Genomic DNA, 11,846 nt, shown 5'->3' with positions numbered 1-11,846 from the left:
TACCTTCTGTAGTGCCTTGCGGTCGGAGGCCGAGCAGTTGCCATACCAGGCAGTGATGCAACCAGTCAGGATGCTCTCGATGGTCCAGCTCTAGAACTTTTTTGAGGATCTGAGGATCCATGCCAAAACTTTTTGGGAGAGGAAGAATAGATAATTTTCAGTTTATCGTCCAGCTCTAGCACAGACTCCCCAAGCCCTCCAGCATCCAGTCCCCATTCCCATCCAGTTTTATGTTTTAGTCATTTAGCACATGCTCTTATCCAGAGCAATGAGGGTTAAGTTCTTTGCTCAAAAGCACATCAACTGATTTTTTACCTAGTCAGTTCGGGAATTAGAACCAGCGATCTTTCGCTTACTGGCCCAACACGCTTAACCGCTTAACCGCTAAGCTACCTGCCGCCATCCCAAGCCTCAACTCAAGCCTCCCAGCCCTTCTAGCCCTCAGCCCTGCTCTGCTATCAAATCACAGCAAATCACAACTATCAGCAGATGGATCTGTTGACTCTAGGTCAATACTGAAAGGACAATTATTTATTATTTTATTTTCTGCAATTGAAGACAATGTGTTTGTGGGATTTTAATACAGTGTGGGATTTTTATATCTGTGCATGAAACATGAATTCACTTCAGTTCAATCCCTTCCCAATTAGTATACAAGGTTATGAAAGTGATGTACTATTGTGGTATAAGTAAGGCAAAGATGCATTTAATTCATGCTTAGAGACTGAGACTTAAGACACTGGCATGCATAAGTCAATGAGAAGGGGGCTGTAAGTGTTGTTAAATTCATGTGATTTGGGACAGTGAGAGTTAATCTCTTTGACTCTGTCCATATTCTGTATTGTGTTTCTCCATTGGTTCTTATTTTATTCTGCAGCCGTCTCTGTACATTTTCTTTCGAAAATAAGTTGTGCAATCACTGTGCAGCACTGTAAGTTCTCTTCTGTTAACCAAGAGAAACCCGGCAGAGCCCAGTCCTTTGCTGAGCGCCAGTCACTAAAAGCCGCACAGATGTGAAGCACACGCAAGCAGAAGGACAAGCACACACATACATATGCACGCACACTCACACACTCTTGGCACACATACACACACAGATAAAAGCACACATGTTTGTTTAACTATCCTTGTGGGGACCAAACAATTGATTCCCATTCAGAATTCTATTTTCGCTAAACCCTAACCTTAACCCTGACCTTATCCCCAAAACCCTATGTCCTAACTCTAACCCCTAACTCCAACCGTAATTCTAACCATAGAGATTATATACCAAGAGATATTTCAGGATTTGGGCAATGAGGCCCTTTACTTCCCCAGAGTAAGATTAACTTGTAGATACCAATTTTATATCTCTGTGTACACTTTGAAGGAAGTTGCTTACTAGCTCTAGTAAAATTGCTAACTAGCGTTAACGCAATGACTGGAAGTCTATGGTATCTGATAGCATGCTAGCAGATACTGTAACATAGACTTCGAGTCATTGCGCTAATGCTAGTTAGCATTAACGCAAGAAAATGTCTCTAACTTCCTTCATACTGGACACAGATACATTAGAAATGGTATCCACAAGTTCATCTGACTCTGGGGAAGTAGATAAAGGGCTATTGCCAAAATCCCAAATTATCCCTTAAACTCTAGTTGTAACCCTAACCCTAACCCTAAACCTAACCCCTAAGCCTAAAATAGCCTATTTCCTTCGGTTACCACTTGTCAGAATTGTCCTTGTTCTAGCCCCAACAAGGATAGTTGCACCCAAAACACACACACACACAATCTCTGACTCACAAACACTAGCAGTATCCTGCGGTCAAGGGGAGGGATTTAAAATCCTCCAAGTAAAGCACATAAACCTAGTGAACTTGCCATTTTTGTCTCCTGCTGCCTATTGTTTTGTGGGCTACTTTTTACATGTTATCTTTTTATGCTTATCTTATTACATTTAAACCCTAATTAAAGGATTCAAACTGTAAACCTTCCCACCGCAGGCAGCTGTTGTTTCATGTGTCTGATAATCCATGCTTTGGAACATCACTCGAGGAGGCTCAAGCAATATACAATATACAGGACATAAACAAGGCGGGGTATTGTTGAGAATTAATTGGCAGGAAAAGGCTCCTTTCAGAATAAAATAAGGCAGTCACTGTGGTTTCCTGAGGACACACCAGTCTCAACCCTCTGTGTTCACTCTGCATGAGGTGTTCAGTAATGAGAGCAGCATTTGCTCATGCCCAGTTTCCAGACAGCCCCTTGCTGAGAGACAGCGAGGCAGGGAGGCTGCAGATAAAGAGCTGATAGAGTCTCCTGGCAGAAGCCGGTCCGGTTCAGTGGGTGGAGACAGTTTTTCTGGAGACAGTTGGCTGGACGGCAGGCCAGAGACGTCGGGCTGCCTTGTTAGTGTGTGTGTGCCTCACCTTGATAACATAAGTGTGGTGAGGGATGGGGCAGGGACAGAGAAAAACAAGCACACCAGGGGTGTGTATGAGGCTCTGCATGTACGTGTGTACGGTTCTGTGCCTGCGTGTGTTGGCTCACGCAATGGATCCCTCCTAACAGTAACAACTGCAAAACATTTTGGGAAAGTGTTAAACTCAGAGACATTTTTCCCAGCTCAGGTTTCACAAAAACAGACCAAGCCCTCGATCTCTCTTGCCTTCCCTCCCCCACTCATACTTTTCCACAAATGTTTTCATGGTCCCCCTCCCTTCCCTCATCCTCTCTCTCATATGCACACTTCCTCCTTCCCCTCCTCTCTGTGCTGGCTGTTGTTGACTGACGGACAGTGCTGATTTACTCCAGGCTTGGATGGCTGCCATCTCATCTAAAAAATTGCACGAGTTGCAGGGCCAGCAGAGCCAAGTTCTGATGACAACAAGGTAGTAGATTGGCTCTTTGCCTCTCTCTGCACTGCTAAACCCCAGCAGGCCTGATGTGTCCAGCAGCTGGGAACAGAACCCATCTTCAACGTCTGTGCAATGGACTTATTTAGACATCATAGCATAAGAATGAGGAGGAGGAGATGGCTGCCATTTTATGGCCACCTAACCAATTGTGCTCACAGCTGCGAGCTGCCCAGTGACACGAGCCTACCAGACAAGCTAAATTACTTTTATGCTCGCTTTGAGGCAAGCAATACTGAAACATGCATGAGAGCTTCGACTGTATGATCACGCTCTCTGTAGCCGATGTGAGTAAGACCTTTAAACAGGTCAACATTCACAAGGCCGCAGGGCCAGACGGCTTATCAGGATGTGTACTGCGAGCATGCGCCGACCAACTGGCAAGGTTCTTCACTGACATTTTCAACCTCTCACTGACTGAATCTGTAATACCAACATGTTTCAAGCAGACCACCATAGTCCCTGTGCCCAAGAACACGAAGGTAACCTGCCTAAATGATTACCGACCTGTAGCACTCAGGTCTGTAGCCATGAAGTGCTTTGAAAGGCTGATCATGGCTTATATCAACATCATTATCCCAGAAACCCTAGACCCACTCCAATTTGCATACCGCCCCAACAGATCCACAGATGATGCAATCTCTATTGCACTCCACACTGCCCTTTCCCACACGGACAAAAGGAACACCTATGTGAGAATGCTATTAATTGACTACAGCTTAGCATTCAACACCATAGTGCCCTCCAAGCTCATCACTAAGCTAAGGAACCTGGGACTAAACACCTCCCTCTGCAACTGGATCCTGAACTTCCTGACAGGTGGTAAGTTTAGGTAACAACACATCTGCCACACTGACCCTCAACACGGGGGCCCCTCGGGGGTGTGTGCTCAGTCCCCTCCTGTACTCCCTGTTCACTCATGACTGCATGGCCATGTACGACTCCAAAACCATCATTAAGATTTCCGATGACACAACAGTGGTAGGCCTGATCACCGACAATGATGAGATGGAGAGGAGATGATTGTGGACTAGAGGAAAAGGAGGACCGGGCACACCCCCATTCTCATCAACGGGGCTGTAGTGGAGCAGGTTGAGAGCTTCAAGTTCCTTGGTGTCCACATCACCAACAAACTGTCCTAGTCAAAACACATCAAAGCAGTTGTGAATAGAGCACGACAACACCTATTCCTCCTCAGGAGACTGAAAAGATTTGGTATGGGTCCTCAGATCCTCAAAAAAGTTCTACAACTGCACCATCAAGAACATCCGGACTGGTTGCATCACTGCCTGGTATGGCAACTACTCGGCCTCCGACCGCAAGGCACTACAGAGGGTAGTGCGTATGACCCAGTAAATAACTTGGGCCAAGCTTCCTGCCATCCAGGACCTCTATACCAGGCGGTGTCAGAGGAAGGCCCTAAAAAATGTAAAAGATTCTTGCCACCCTAGTCATAGACTGTTCTCTCTGCTACCGCATGGCAAGGGGTATCGGAGCACCAAGTCTAGGTCCAAAAGGCTTCTTAGCAGCTTCTACCCCAAGCCATAAGACTACAAGGTAGGATCCCTAAGTGAGCGATTGGACCGCAATCGAACCTCTTCTCCCTCCTACGTTCCCATAACCAACCATCGATCCGGATGTTTAAAGCGATGAGTGAGTCAAGATCTGTCGGTAGTTCCTGGGCTGCCAGCTCATCCTTTACCTCCTCCATTCAGAAACATGTAGAACAGCGCTTCCGAGTTCCAGGTACCCTCCACTGCATAGTCTGCCACAGTGAGGGTGTCCTGCCAAAGCTGGAGTAACTTCCGGGCGGCCTCTCTCCTGGACACCGGAGCCTTGAACACCTTTCTCACTTCCGCCACAAATACCTCCAGACTGAGGCAGACGGTGGATTGTTGCTCCCACACTACCATACCGTGGTCCGTCCCGGACATCAGCGTAATAATATAGGCTGTCTTCGAGCTGTCCAAGGGGAACAAAGTAGGCCGCAGCTTGAAAATAAGGGAGCACTGGGAGAGAAAGGCCCGGCAGGTTCTTGATTCTCCATCATAGCGCTCCGGGGGAGGTAAGCGGGGTTCCAGGGAAACCGGCGTGACGGCGCTGCTACCAGCCGGGCTACAGAGGGGCTGGGAGGTTACCGTCATGGCTGGCTGCCCAGTAGCAGTGTCCAATGCTTGGTCGAGACGTACCTGCCATCATACCATACCTGCCATCCTGATATACTTTGAAGAATCTCAATTTTTAAATTAATTTAGATTTGTTTAACACTTTTTTGGTTACTACATAATTCCATATGTGTTATTTCATAGTTTTGATGTCTTCACTATTATTCTACAATGTAGGAAATAGTAAATATAAAAGAAAAACCCTTGAATGAGTAGGTGTGTCCAAACTTTTGACTGGTACTGTGTAACCTGTAGGTAGATAGGACTGGTGTTGGATAGTTCAGAGCTTCTGCTCTTTTCTATAACCTGTAGGGAACACAATATATGGTCTACTCTATACTTGGCATGTAGGTTTCTCACTTATGGGTGGCACAAATTGAGATATGGGGGAGAGTGTTGGCAGTGTATACACAAATTAAATACTGTAATATTTACTATAGTTAAAAAACTGCTGAACCCAGACTCCTCTAAGAGATAACATACTGACATCTGGAGCTGGAAGCCACCTGGGATGGACTCAGACTCCCATGATCTTCTCTGAGCTGGCAGCTCATCATTAACCTGATGACACTACTGTACCATGGGAACACATGAAAACATTCCTCAAGATCAACAAAACAACAAATTCACTGTATCTCATGAATAACATTGGGGAATAGGACAGAGTTTCTTGTATGAAGGTTATCATTCCAAGTAGTACTTCAGTAGTACTCCAGCAATTACGTTATTATTTTTTGAATTGCACTTTGGATATTGACTTTGTTAAAAGTATTGAAAATAACCTGGCATGGAACCCCAGCTGAATCCACTCGGGAAACACAGCATAACAAAACAAATACAGACACTCAAATGAACAGATTTCCTCATAAATTATTCCGTTCAAAGACAGTCAGATGCATTTCAAGTAGAAGCAGAGATCAAGATTTAAAAAACAGTGAATTGAATGAACAGTGAGTGATGTGTAACATTTGTATTTTAAACTTCATTTTGGTGACTGCCAAAATGTAAAACTATCCTATCAAAAACAGTTCTGTAGGAATGAGGTTTGTGCAGTAGGCCTTATACGTTATCACAATATATTGGCTATATGCCTGGCCTGCCAATATTGTTCTTCACAGACCATATTATATTTCAAAACTCAAGCTTTGATAACAAAATAGATCAGTTGGTGTAGTGCTTGCAAGGCACAGCTGAGCATGAATTGAAATAATTAGCAAATCCTTTGCTTTTTTATTTTAGTGGACTGATGGTACCTGCATCTGTCATGGTGCTTTTAAGAATACTGGCAACTCGGGGAAAAAACTAGGTCAAAACCTTTCCTGAGGAATATTAAAAAAGACACGAGGGGTTAATAATAAAAACGCAGGCCTATGGATACACTTGGCTACTCATTCATTGCAGCTGCAGCAGCGTTTTCTGTTTTTTAATTGTGTTGAATAAAAACATTGTTGACAGTGCTGAATATACACTTAAACATGAACGCACTCAAAAAAACAGCATCTGCTGAATTCTTTGAGAGTCTCTCTCTGGTCATGGTTTTAAAAGTTATGCAATCTCATGTAGGCTATCAAACTTTGCTGTGGCCTGGTCATGGAAGCTGTGGGCACAGTGATTTGAGCTATGATTGGCCAGCACAACTAAATTTAGCCACAGCTCTCCCGGTCTGCCGTATAGGCGGGGTTGTTCTACCAGGTGTGCAGGGCTTCTGAATCAAGTGTCTACCTCCAAAAGCAAAACACAAAGAAAAAAAAGGGACTAGGGACATCAGGGACATCAGGGACTAGGAGACTAGTCAGAATCGATGGAAAGATGAAAGGTACAAAGTATAGAGATATCCTTAATAATAACCTGCTCCAGAGTGCTCAGGACTTCAGACTGGGGTGATGGTTCACCTTCCAACATGACAATGGCCCGAAGCACACAACCAAGACAATGCAGGACTGCCTGCGGGACAACTTTCTGAATGTCCTTGAGTGGCCCAGCCAGAGCCCAGACTTGAACCTGATCGAACATCTCTGGAGAGACCTGAAAATAGCTGTGCAGTGACGCTCCACATCACATCCAACCTGACAGTGCTTGAGATGATCAAAAGAGAAGAATGGGAGAAACTCCCCAAATACCGGTGTGCCAAGCTTATAGTGTCATACCCAAGTAGACTCGAGGCTGTAGTCGCGGCCAAAGGTGCTTCAACAAAGTACTGAGTAAAGGGTTCGAATACTTATGTAAATGCTATATATTTTTTTTTAAATACAAAAAAAATGTTTTTGTTCTGTAATTATGGGGTATTGTGTGTAGATTGATCAGGGAAAAACTATTTAATCAATTTTAGAATAAGGCTTAAACGTAACAAAATGTGGAAAAGGGGTCTGAATACTTTCCAAATGCACTGTAACTTCCTGTTGGCTTGCGTGAGTGAGTTCCTTAATAAAGGTCAGACAATAGTCTCTCAGTTTGCTGCATTTCATGCACGAACTTGAAGCCAGACACAACAGGAAGCCAAAAGATCATTGTTGATTTAGTCATCAGTCTTCCAGTGGGCTGATGTGTGAAACCTCTACCTTCCCAGTTTGCTACATTTATACACAAAACAAACAGATTACGTAGCTCAGGTGTTCCATGCATTGCAGATAGTGCATTGCTGTGTAGGGACTGGGTTGACCGGGTTCCTATGTGTCTGATTGTGGTGCCGTTCAGTTGTGTTGTGTTGTGTGGTGTGGTGTAGTATGGTGTGGGAGGACCCTCCCCTGCAAACGGCTGCGACGCCGGAGAGATAGCGGTGAGTCTGTGGTTTCTACAGACGGAGGATCATGGCCACTGACAGTCTTGATGCGAGCCAGAACAGAACAGGCAGACGGGTAGGTACCCTCAACTGCAGTCAAACCACTCATAGGGGACTTCTTTCCTGTTTCATCACATGATATGTCTTCTCAGCCACAAGAGCGGCACAGGAACGTTAGACCTGACAGAGAGAATGTGAACTGGCAGAGGAGTTCTTCAGATAGAAGTAGGACTAGAAATAGTACTAGAAGTAGAATAAGAAGTAGTACTAGATGTAGAACAAGAAGTAGAACTAGAAGTAGGACTAGAAATATAACAGGAGGTAGGACTAGAAATAGAACAGGAAGTAGTGCTAAAAGTAGAACAAGAAGTAGAACAAAAAGTAGTACTAGAAGTTGGACTTGAAGTAGACACAAGAAGTAGAACTAGAATTAAGACTGGAAGTAGGACTAGAAGTAGGACTAGATGTTGAACAAGAAGTAGAACTAGAAGTGTTATGTTTGCAAGCTAGCATCTTCGACTACTCACGTCACTTGACTTGTTGTAGAATGTTCAATTTTCATTGCGGAAATTTGCAGAGTTACTCCTTTCTTTTCTCTGTCTTGTCATAGCGACGACCAATCTGACACCATGTTATGTTCGTTCCTTATATAATAACAAACCGGGGCGTAGGTTTAACTACTTTTAATGAACATATACTTCAGCTAGAAAACTACATGTTTAGCCATGCAAGACATTCTTTAACCATCCGCCTCCCGCATAGCCTGCTGGGTAACGTAGTCTAAATGTTATTAACACATAACAACACATATTCTTTCCTTTAAAAGAAAACTACTTTTCTATGTAACTACACATGTCACATCACATTTGTTTTCTCAACCTGCATAACATGCAATTTTCAATAACACACATTTCTTTCCCCCAAAAAAATGTTTCCTGAAAAAAAAGAGTTATCTTTCCAATTAAATATAGTCTCTCCAACAATACTCTATTGTCACCCTATTTTTTTTCACATAAACCAAACATTCAGTCCAGGTGCCCCTTTTTTGATTTTTTTTTAGCAATTCTCAATAAGCCTTTCAGAGGCTCTGACATTCCTTTTTGATCGTTCTGCTGAAGTGCTTCCTGAAACAGTTGGGCAGCGTTCATTGTCAGTCAGGGTGTTCTGACTTTCGTCTCAGTTGTGATCCATGCTCCATTTGGATCTCATATGATCGCGGTGCAACTTCTCTCTGCACATACCCTTGGTGCATCCAGGTTCCAGTAGGGATGTCTCGTAGTCGTACATGATCTCCAGGTTTCAGTTCAGGTAAGTGTCTTGCAATTTGTCATGTCGCTGTTTTTGTTTGTCTTTCCGTTTTTCCTTTGCGAGTTTGAATTTGTGAGCACGTCTGAGTGTTAGCAAGTCCTCATGGATGGGTAGGTTGGTTCTGATGCGACGTCCCATCAACATTTGTGCAGGTGAAAGTTCGTTCTGCAGCGTGTGCCTTTTTCATCAGACCTTTGACAATTTTGACTGAACTCTCTGCTAAGCCGTTGGACCTTGGGTAGTTGGGGCTGGAGGTGTTGTGTCGGAATCCCCGGTCATTAGCGAACGATCAGAATTCGTAACTTGAGAACTGCGGGCCATTGTCCGAGTACAGTTCAGGCGCAACCCCATGTCTTGCAAAGACTGATTTCAGGTAGGTGATTACAGCTTTGCTCGAGGTATTTGGCAGTGTTGCTACTTCAGGGTAGTTTGAGTAGTAGTCTGTAACAACAATGTGACTTTTGCCATTGCAGTCAAAAAGGTCAACTCCAACTTTATAGTAGGGTCTGTTGGGTACTGGATGGGGAATTAGCGGCTCTGCTTGCTGCTTTGGCCTGTAGGTCAAACAGTTCACATGAAGCAGTGGTCTGGCTGATTTCCTGATTCATTCTTGGCCAGTACATTACTTCTCGTGCTCGTCGTTTGCATTTTTCCTCACCAAAGTGGACCTCGTGTATTTTCAGTAGCATTTTTTTTTGCGTAGTGTCATGGGAATGACAATCTTATTGCCTTTGAACACTATGCCATCTACAACGGTGAGCTCTGCTCTGCACATTCAGTAATCTGCAGTCTGATCAACATTCTCTGGATTCTCATTGGACAATCATTCAGTGGCTTAGACATGATTGACACCAATGGTTTGTGGTCGGTTTCTACTTCGAAGTCTCGTCCGTAGACGTATTGGTGAAACCTTTCGCAAGCGTATGTGCTCGCCAGTAGTTCTTTCTCTATTTGTCCATACCTTGTCTCTGCGCCTGTCAAGGCTCTGGACGCATATGCGACGGGTTGCCATGTGTCGTCATGCTGTTGCAGAAGAACTGCTCCCAGGCCAAACTGTGACACGTCTGCAGAAATCCTTGTGCTTTTCTCTGGATCTTCTGTGATTGTCTTCTTTAGGTTTTTGAAGCAGTTTTCCTGTTCATGGGACCATTCCCATAAATGTTTCTGTTCCAGAAGACATCTGAGTGGAGCCAACCATGCTGACAGTTGAGATATGAGCTTTGCAAGGTAGGGGATCATGCCCATGAAGCTTCTTACATTGTCCTTGTTCTTCGGGCGCTCCATGTTGTTGATGGCTGATGTTTTCCTCGGGTCTGGTTTGACTCCGTCCTCAGAAAGTACATCTCCCGCGAAGGTAAGTGTTTTCACACCAAACTCGCATTTGTCCTTGTTTAGTTTTAGGTTGACTTTCCGTGTCAGGTCCAGCACTTGTTTCACTCTCGCATCGTGTTCTTCTTTTGTGGACCCCCAGACGATGATGTCATCCATCATGGTCTCCACTCCTGGAATGTGCTCGAAGATCATGTGGATTGTATTGTGGTAAACCTCTGGCTCTGAGAGAATCCCATATGGTAGACAAAGAAATCTGTACCTGCCCTCAGGTGTGTTGAATGTGCATAGCCTTGAGCTTGCATCATCTAGCTTCATTTGCCAGAATCCTGATGAGGCATCAAGCTTACTGAACCACTTTGCTCCAGCAAACTGCGACATTATCTCTTCTCCGGTCGGCATCTTGAAATGCTCTCTCTTGATTGCTTTGTTGAGATCTCTCAGGTCAAATCAAATCAAATCAAATCAAATTTTATTTGTCACATACACATGGTTAGTAGATGTTAATGCGAGTGTAGCGAAATGCTTGTGCTTCTAGTTCCGACAATGCAGTAATAACCAACAAGTAATCTAGCTAACAATTCCAAAACTACTACCTTAAGGGGATAAAGAATATGTACATAAAGATATATGCATGAGTGATGGTACAGAATGGCATAGGCAAGATACAGTAGATGGTATTGAGTGCAGTATATACATATGAGATGAGTATGTAAACAAAGTGGCATAGTTAAAGTGGCTAGTGATACATGTATTACATAAATATGCAGTAGATGATACAGAGTACAGTATATACATATACATATGAGATTAATAATGTAGGGTATGTAAACATTATATTAGGTAGCATTGTTTAAAGTGGCTAGTGATATATTTTACATAATTTCCCATCAATTCCCATTATTAAAGTGGCTGGAGTTGAGTCAGTGTGTTGGCAGCAGCCACTCAATGTTAGTGGTGGCTGTTTAACAGTCTGATGGCCTTGAGATAGAAGCTGTTCTTCAGTCTCTCGGTCCCAGCTTTGATGCACCTGTACTGACCTCGGCTTCTGGATGATAGCGGGGTGAACAGGCAGTGGTTCGGGTGGTTGTTGTCCTTGATGATCTGTATGGCCTTCCTGTGACATCGGGTGGTGTAGGTGTCCTGGAGGGCAGGTAGTTTGCCCCCGGTGATGCGTTGTGCAGACCTCACTACCCTCTGGAGAGCCTTACGGTTGTGGGCGGAGCAGTTGCCGTACCAGGCGGTGATACAGCCCGACAGGATGCTCTCGATTGTGCATCTGTAGAAGTTTGTGAGTGCTTTTCGTGACAAGCCGAATTTCTTCAGCCTCCTGAGGTTGAAGAGGCGCTGCTGCGCCTTCTTCACGAT

Source organism: Oncorhynchus mykiss, chromosome 19 (assembly GCF_013265735.2).
Source record: "Oncorhynchus mykiss isolate Arlee chromosome 19, USDA_OmykA_1.1, whole genome shotgun sequence".
Classification (NCBI taxonomy): Eukaryota; Metazoa; Chordata; class Actinopteri; order Salmoniformes; family Salmonidae; genus Oncorhynchus; species Oncorhynchus mykiss.
Note: the sequence above shows the minus strand (reverse complement) of the source record.